Here is a 9,227-nt window from a genome sequence, read left to right as displayed (position 1 = left end):
AACTAGGGTCACATAACAGTGTATGTATAAGGTTTTGTGTGAGAGAGTAACTTGTTGAACTTTCACGTAAAGCACAACAATAAAAAAACAAAGAAACATGAAAAGATGTTCAATTTCATTAGTCATTAGAGAAATGTAAATTAAAACCACAATTAAATATCACTATGTACCCATCAAAATGGTTAAAATGAAAAAGTAGTGCTAACATCTAATACTGGCTAGAATTTGGAAAAAATAGATTACTAATAAATTGTTAGTGAGAATGTAAAATAGTACAACCACTCTTTAAAATAAGCTTTTCAAAACTAAAAATGGAATTACCATATGACCCAGAAATTGCACTCTTGGGCTTTTATCCCAGAGAATAGAAGACTTATTTTTGCACAGAAATTGTATATGAATTTTTATAGCAGCTTTATTCATGATAGCCAAAAACCTGGAACCTACCCAAATGTCCTTCAAAGGGTGAATGGATAAACAAACTGTGGTACATGCAAATCTGAATGCTAATCAGTAGTAAAAAGGAAAAACTACTGATACACATAATGAGTTGGATGAACCTGAAGGAAATCATGCTGAGTGTAAGAAAGTCAATCTCAAAAGGATGCACATTATATGATTCCGTTTATGAAACAATTGGGAAATAATATAATTATAGAGATGGAGAATGGACTAGTGGATTTGTGGTTGCCAGGAGTTAGGGACTGGGATGGGGAGGACATAGATGCAACTATAAGGGATAACATGAGGAAGTCTTATGGTGATGGTTTAGGTGAGTATCTTGACTGTGATAGTGGCTAATCAAAATTACATATGCAATAAAATTGCATAGAATTACACACACAAACACATACACACACACAAATGAGTGCATGTATAATTGGTGAAATTTGAATAAATTCTATGGAATGCAAAAATAAAAGGTCCAGTAGGGCTCTTTCAGGGACTCCTGCAGCTTATACGGTTAAGCATTATGGCTCCCATACTGTTTTGCACATCATTCAGTGGCATACACTTACCATTGGCGATCTGGAGAATCAATAGCTGTTATGGGGCTCATGTGACCTAGGCAAACTCATTTTTCTGCACAGCAAATTCGAAAATCTGAGGTCCCAAGTTAAACAAGTTCGAAGGGAATCCTATTTTAATTGGTATCTAGAGGCATCCAAAAGGAAACCCTGGTGGCATAGTGGTTAAGTGCTACAGCTGCTGACAAAAAGGTCAGCAGTTCGAATCCACCAGGCACTCCTTGGGAACTGTATGGGGCAATTCTACTCTGTCCTTTAGGGTTGCTATGAGTCGGAATCGAGTCGATGGCAACAGGTTTGTTTTTTTTTAGAGGCCTCTAAAAGACATCAAGATAGTAAATTTGCATCATTACAAGAAACAGTTTCTAAACAGGCTAAACAAATTAAAGAGTTACAAAGCCAGAGCCCTACCATCTCTTTGGCTGACCTTTTAAATATGACATCTGTCCCTCCGTCTGCCCCTCTGGTAGTTTCTTCCCTTTCCCCATCTCTAAAATACTTTATCTGAGCTCCCTAACTACTCTAAGGACTCTCCAGAAGAGATTAAGACAGTTTCTGAGATGACCTTTAAGATCAAGTACCCTGACAAGCCTCAGAAACCTCCAGAGGTTATAATTGTAGGGACTGCTGGAGCCTAAATGGACTTCACCCTGAATTATCTGAGCTAATAAAAAGCCACAGACTGAACTGGGAAGCTTCTCCTAACCCTGCTAGGAATATTTTTTTTACTCTGGGAGACCTAAGTTTAAACATATTCTTAACATCCATGTTAAATAAGCCTGGATTTCCCCCTATTGGGTTGCTGGTTTGGGGTTCATGTTCAAAAATGCTATAAGCTGAATATACTGGAAGTAATTTTGAATCTCAGTGATCACTTTGCGAAACTGAGTTCCCATCTGCTCTGTCTATTTTTTCTTTCCACTTTCGGAAAATGAGCTCCCATTTGTGTTGTCTTTTTTTACTCTTTGGGGAACCTGTTTTTCTGTTGAATTGGGTCGATCTTACCAAGAAATTGCTGTATACATTTTAAGAAAACTGGGTTATTTATGTTACATGGTATTCTATAAGCCTAGTCTTTGAGCTGGCCTCCCTCACAGACAGGTAAATTTATGTGGTTTTCTGTCTCATCGTGTTCTGAGGACTTGCCTCTGGTCTAGAGAGTAGTGGCTGGCAGTTACTGTTTTTCATGAGGCTGTCCTAAAATCTCAGTTATTTTCTCTTTCAAGAAAAGCTGCTTCGTCTGCCTGTCTTATGATCTGAACTCTTATTAGTTATTCTGAGAAACTTTGATATAAATTGATCTATATGAAAAGTGCACTAAAAGGATGGATTGTTTATTTTGATTGCAATAGCAAGGCTTTAAAAGTGGACAAATTATTCTAAATTGTTTCTCTAAAAAGGATTCTATAAAGCTTGCAAAAGATAAGGTTATGAGAAAGTAATAACCTCCTACCTCCAGATGGTATTATTAAATTGTTGTTGTTGTTAGGTGCTATCAAGTTTGGTCCAACTTTTAGTGACCTTATGTACAACAGAATGAAATACTGCCTAGTCCTTCACCATCCTTAATTGTTGCTATGTTTGAGCCCATTGTTGCAGCCACTGTGTCAATTCATCTCATTGAGGATCTTCCTTTTTTTTGCTGACCCTCTACTTTATCAAGCATGGTGTCCTTCTCTTGGGACTGGTCTCTCCTGGTAACATGTCCAAAGTACGTGAGACAAAAATCTCACAATCCTCCCTTCTAAAGACCATTCTGGTTGTACTTCTTCAAAGACAGATTTGTCCACTCTTCTGGCAGTCAATGGTATATTCAATATTCTTCACCAACACCATTATTCATATACATCAGTTTTTCTTCAGTCTTCCTTATTCATTATCCAGCTTTCGCATGCACATGAGATGATAGAAAATACCATGGTATGGGTCAGGTTAACCTTAGGTCTTGTCTTAGTTATCTAGTCCTGCTACAACAGAAATAATACAAGTGGATGGTTTTAACAAACAGAAGTTTTTCCTCTCACAGTTTAGGAGGCTAGACATATGAATTAAGGGCACCAGCTCTCAAGGAAGACTTTCTTTCTCTGTCGATTCTGGGGAAAGGCCTTTATCATCAATCTTCCCCAGGTCTAGGAGCTTCTCAGTGCAGGTACCCACTGGAGGCACCCCACTCTGCCAGTAAACTTCAGCTGGAAGGCACTCAGCTCTCTTGCTTCATGGGGAGGAAGCCTAGCTCCACCGATAAGTGCCCGGAGGCACTCCACTCCACCAGAAAGCCTCCTATGTGAAGGCAATAAGGTCTCTTGCCCTCGTGAGCCAGCTCCCGCATTGTCTGGTGCTGGTTTCCTGGTTCTCTGCTGCTGTTTCTTGCTGTCTGTGCCACCTCCACTGTTACAGCTCTCCTCACCAGGATTCTGAGCCCTCACCAGGATTGTCTTTGATGTCCATAATTCCACTAACAATCTCTTCAAGACAATCTAGGCTTTTACTATTAGGCACTTTAAAACTCTTTCAGCCTTTATCCCTTCACAGTTTCAAGTCCACACCCACATTTTAAGTATATGTTAGAGTAGCACGTCACTATTGGTACCAAATTCTGTCTTAGTTATCTAGTGCTGCTATAACAGAAATACCACAGGTGGATGACTTTAACAAATAGAAGTTTATTCTCTTACAGTTTAGGAGGTTAGAAGTCTGAATTCAAGGCTCCAGCTCCAGGGAAAGGCTTTCTCTCTCTGTCGGTTCTGGGGGAAGGCCCTTGTCATCAATCTTTCCCTGGTATCAGAGCTGCTCAGTGTGGAGACCCCGGGTCCAAAGGATGTGCTCTGCTCCCAGTACTTCTTTCTTGGTGGTTTGAGGTCTCTCTCCTCTGCTCAATTCTCTCCTTTATATTTGAAAAGAGATTGACTCAAGATACAACCTACTCCTGTAGATTGAGTTCTGCCTCATTAACATAACTCCATCTAATCCTGCCACATTAACATCATAGGTTAGGATTTACAACACATAGAATAATCACATCAGATCACAAAATAGATCACACAATACTGGAAGTCATGGCCTAGCCAAGTTGACACACATTTTTGAGGGACACAATTCAATCCATAACAGCCCTCAAAGTGACATTTTTGCTTTTTAACACTTTAAAGAGGTCTTTTGCGGCAGACTTTCCAATGTAATAAGTCGTTTGATTTCTTGACTGCTGCTTCTATGGATATTGATTGTGGATCCAAGTAAAATGAAATCCTTGACAACATCAGTATTTTCTCCATTTATCATGATGTTGCTTGTTGGTTCAGTTGTGAGGATTTTTGTGTTCTTTATGTTGAGGTGTAATACATATTGAAGGTTGTAGTCTTTGATCTTCATCAGTAAGTGCTTCAAGTCATCTTCACTTTCCGCAAGCAAGGTTGTGTCATCCGCATAATGCAGGTTGTTAATGAGTCTTCCTCCAATCCTGATGCCATGTTCTTCTCCATATAGTCCAGCTTCTTGGATTATTGCTCAGCATACAGATTAATAAGTATGGTGAAAGGATACAAACCTGACACAACACCTTTCCGGATTTTAAAACATGCAGTATTCCCTTTTCCTGTTTGAACAACTGTCTCTTGGTCTATACACAGGTTCCTCATGAGCACAATTAAGTGTTCTGGAATTCCCATTCTTTGCAATGTTATCCACAATTTGTTATGATCCACATAGTCGAATGCTTTTGCATAGTCAATAGAACATAGACAAACATCTTTCTGGTATTACTTCACACTATATACAAAAATTAACTCAATAATGGATCATAGGCCTAAATGTGGAAACTAAAACTACAAAAACTATTAGAAAAAAACATAGAAATAAATCTTCATGATCTTGGATTTTGGTAATGGATTCTGAGATATAACACCAAAAGCATGAGCAACAAAAGAAAAAATAGATAAATTGGACTTCATCAAGATTTACAGCTTTTGTACTTCAAAGGACACTATCTAGGAAAATACAACCTACCAAATGGGACAAAATATTTGCAAATCACATATCTGATAAGAGACTTGTATCTAGACTATATAAAGAATTTTTACAACTAGATAATAAAAAGACAAACCCAATTTAGAAAATGGGCAAAGGATCTGAATCGACATTTCTCAAAGAAAGATGCACAAATGACCAATAATCTATGAAAAGATGCTCAACATCATTAGTCATCAGGGAAATGCAAATTAAAGCCACAGTGGGATACCACTTCACATCCACTAAACCAAAAAACCAAACTAGTTGTTGTTAAGTTGATTCTGACTCCATGGCAACTCCATGTATGTCAGAGTAGAACTGTGTGCCATTGGATTTTCAAAGACTGTGATCTTTCAGAAGTAGATCCCCAGGCCCTTTCCCAAGATGCCTCTGGGTGGGTTCAAACCGACAACCTTTCAGTTAGTAGCCAAGTGGTTAACCCATTTGCACTATCCCAAGACTCCTCACATCCATTGTCGTTGTTGTTGTGTGCTATCAAGTCAATTCCAAGCTATAATAAAAAAATCAGATAGTAACAAGTGTTGATGAGGATGTACAGAAAATGGAACCCTCATACACTGTTAATGGGAAGATAAAGTGGTGCAACCACTTTGGAAAACAGTCTACATTTCCTCAAATGGTTAAACAGAGTATTAAACTCAGCAATTCCACTCATAGATATAGACCCAAGGTAAATGAAAACATATATTCATACTAAAAACTTGTACACAAATGTTTATAGCACCATTATTAGTAATAGCCAAAAGATGGAAGCAACCCAAATGTCCATCAATTGATGAATGGATAAACAAAATGTGGTAAATCTATACAGTGGAGTATTGTTTGTGTATAAAAAAGAAAGATGCTACAACGTGGATGAACCTTGGATACATTATGCTAAGTGAAAGAAGCCAGTCACAAAAGACTAAGTATTATAAGATTCAATTTATACGAAATTTTTAAAATAAGCAAATCTACAGAGACAGAAAGTGGATTAATAGTTCTGTAGGGCTTGGGGGCATGATAGCACAGGGAGTGATAATTAAGGGGCATAGGATTTCTTTTTAAGGTGATGAAACTGTTCTAAAATGAATTGTGATTATGGTTGCACATCTCTTTGAATACACTAAAGACCATTGAATTGTAAAGTTTAAGCAGGTGAAACTATATGATATGTGAATAATATCTCAATAAAGTTTTACCAGAAAAAAACGAAGAAGCTGCTAAAGGCAGACATACAAATTAGCATAGGGTTAATGCTTAGCCTGTATTAAGCCATGTTTCAGAGAGTATGGTCTAAACCAGCACTGTCCAGTAAAAATTTCAGTGATAATGGAAATCTTCTGCACTGTCCAATATAGTAACCAATAGCCACATGTGGCTACTGAGTACTTGGAATGTGGCTTGTGTGAATGAGGAACTGGATTTTACAATCTGTTTACATATCTTTGCATTACAGTTGTTCTGGTTCTAAGAAAACAAATTCCTCACCAAAGAAACTTCTGATTTTAAGTGTTCATACATTATGGGAAAACAACCAAAAACCCACGGCTGTCAAGTTGATTCTGACTCATAGTGACCCTATAGGACAGAGTAGAACTGCCCCATATGGTTTGCAAGGCTGTAATCTTCACAAAAGCTTATCACCAGGTCTTTTCTCCTGAGGAGTGGCTGGGGGTTCAAACCACTGATCTTTTTCGTTAACAGCTGAGCACTTAACCACTGTGCCGTTATTTAAAATAATTAGAAAACTGGAACTGGTGTATTGGTTAACTCAAATCTGCCTTCACGGGGATAACTTGATATTAACAAAGTAATTCATTTTCAAGAGGCCTTTGAATCTAAGGTATGAAAATGCCCAATGCTCAATAGTTACCTTAAGTCACACCAGGAACTTCTCTTATGTCTTCAACTACTGTCACGTTCCTTTTCCATCTGTCCCAAAGGAACCCCCTCCCTGTATTCCCTTATAACCGTGACAGAAAGTCAGATTCTGAACCAACAATACCCTTTCTATAATAGCTCTTACACATGTGGTCTCTGTTGTTAGTCAGCACTACAGATGTCCGTCTTCTGTCCATTACTTCCCTATCTGAGGCCTAGGTTGTAATATATAAACCCTGATCATCAGCAGAGTTGAGAGCTATTGTTAAACCTAATTAGGAATCCTTAACATTCAAAACAAAGGGACTCCCTCTTAGATAATAAAAACCCATTGCTGCCGAGTCGATTCCAACTCAGAGCGACCCTATAGGACAGGGTAGAACTGCCCCATTAGGGTTTCTGAGGAGCGGCTGGTGGATTCTAACAGCCAACCTTTTGATTAGCAGCCAAGCTCTTAACCACTGCATCACCAAGGCTCCTCTCAGATGATAGGAGGAAGAATTTTTCCATCTGCTTCAGTTCCCTAGTCAGTCAATGCTAACCACCCAAGGTGTTAACTTTCCTGGACTGGTGTCCAATCTGTGCGGACTCATCAGACTCATCAGAGAGGCCCTGGTAAGTACTAGGTCAATATAACACCCAGGCGAGGCACCCTCAGTTTGCCCTGCTCAGAGTCCATCAACCTGTTGCCATCGAGTCAAAGCCTAGAGGAAATGGACCCTACTGCAGGGGCAAAGTAGTTTTACTGGAATAAGAGATGGGGCCAAGCAGCTTAAAGTGGTGCACATAAGGTGTCTGGTACACTGACTATGTAAAAATGAATGAATGAAAGGAAATTGTGTGTAATAATAACGAGAGGACTGGCAGCCCTGAAGGTTCATGGTCGCTGGGCGAGCAGTCTGTTCTCAATAGTAAAACGCTTTTGCCTTTTGCCGAGGTGGTAGAAACTGTTCCTTACCGTGGATGTACTCTCACTTCTTAAAAAGTCTGTTAACATTTGTACTGACTCAAGCTAAGCTTTTATATACTTCCTGACCTTACACAAATGTAAAAAAAAAAAATTAAGTGTGCCTCATTTCTAGAAGAGTTCAAATTCCTAACGGTTATGATATTACTTTCTGATACGGTTGTTATAAAACATGTTACGCTAGTTAATAATGCAGTCAAGGCAATGAGCATTTCTTGTTTTCTGATACTTTTGCCTTTATCTTGATAAATTGACCATTTCCTCTAGTTTTTAGCTTAGTTTTAGTTGTTGTTTCCAAAATCAGTCTCCAAATTCAGAACCTGACAGGTTTTTTTGAAATCTCATTTTTTGTTTTCCTAAGACAGCCACATGGTGGCACCTAGACCAATACATACACTGCTGGGTATAGGAAAGTACACATGCTAGAAAAGAAAGAATCACACCTGGCTACCAAAGTACTGATGGGGAATTTTTTTTTTTTTTTTATTGTACTTTAGGTGAAGGTTTATAGAACAAACATTTTCTCGTTGAACAGTCAGTACACATGTTGTTTTATGACATTGGTTAACAACCCCATGACATGTCAACACACTCCCTTCTAGGCCTTGGAGGACCTTTTTTTTTTGGTGAAAATACACATAGCCAAAGATACACCATTTCAAAAATTTCTACGTGTACAGTTCAGTGACGTCAATTACGTTCTTCCAGTTGTGCTGCTATTCTCAATTTAGATGAAGGTGCTGCTATTCTCACTTTAGATGAAGGTTTACAGAATAAAATAGTTTCTCATTAAACAGTATACATATTGCCCTATGACAATGGTTAAGAACCCCACTACATGTCAACACTGTCCTTACTCAACCTTGGGTTCCCTATCACCAGCCTTCCTGTCCCCTTCTGCCTTCTAGTCTTTGCCCCTGGACTGCTGTGCCTCATTATCCCGTTTTGTGTTATGGGGCTTTCCCATCCCCAGCTGAATGATGAATCTCAGGAGTGACTTCACCACTGAGCTAAAAGGGTGTCCGGGGGCCATACTCTTGGGGTTTCTCCAGTCTCCTTTAGGCCAGTAAATCTGGTCTCTTTTTGTGTGTTAGAATTTTGTTCTACATCCTTCTCTAGCTCTGTCCAGAACCCTCTGTTGTGATCCCGGTCAGAGCAGTCAGTGGTGGTAGCCAGGCACCATCTAGCTGTACTGAACTCACTCTGGTGGAGGCCTTGGTAGCTTTGGTCCATTAGTCCTTCGGACTAATCTTTTCCTTGTATCCTGTTCTCTTCATTCTCCCTTGCTCCCGAAGGGGTCAAACCAGTGGAGTATCTTAGATGGCTGCTCACAGGCTTTTAAG

Source organism: Trichechus manatus, unplaced genomic scaffold, assembly GCF_000243295.1.
Source record: "Trichechus manatus latirostris isolate Lorelei unplaced genomic scaffold, TriManLat1.0 scaffold00091, whole genome shotgun sequence".
Classification (NCBI taxonomy): Eukaryota; Metazoa; Chordata; class Mammalia; order Sirenia; family Trichechidae; genus Trichechus; species Trichechus manatus.
The sequence above is the reverse complement of the archived record's forward strand: the minus strand, read 5'-3'. Positions refer to the sequence as shown.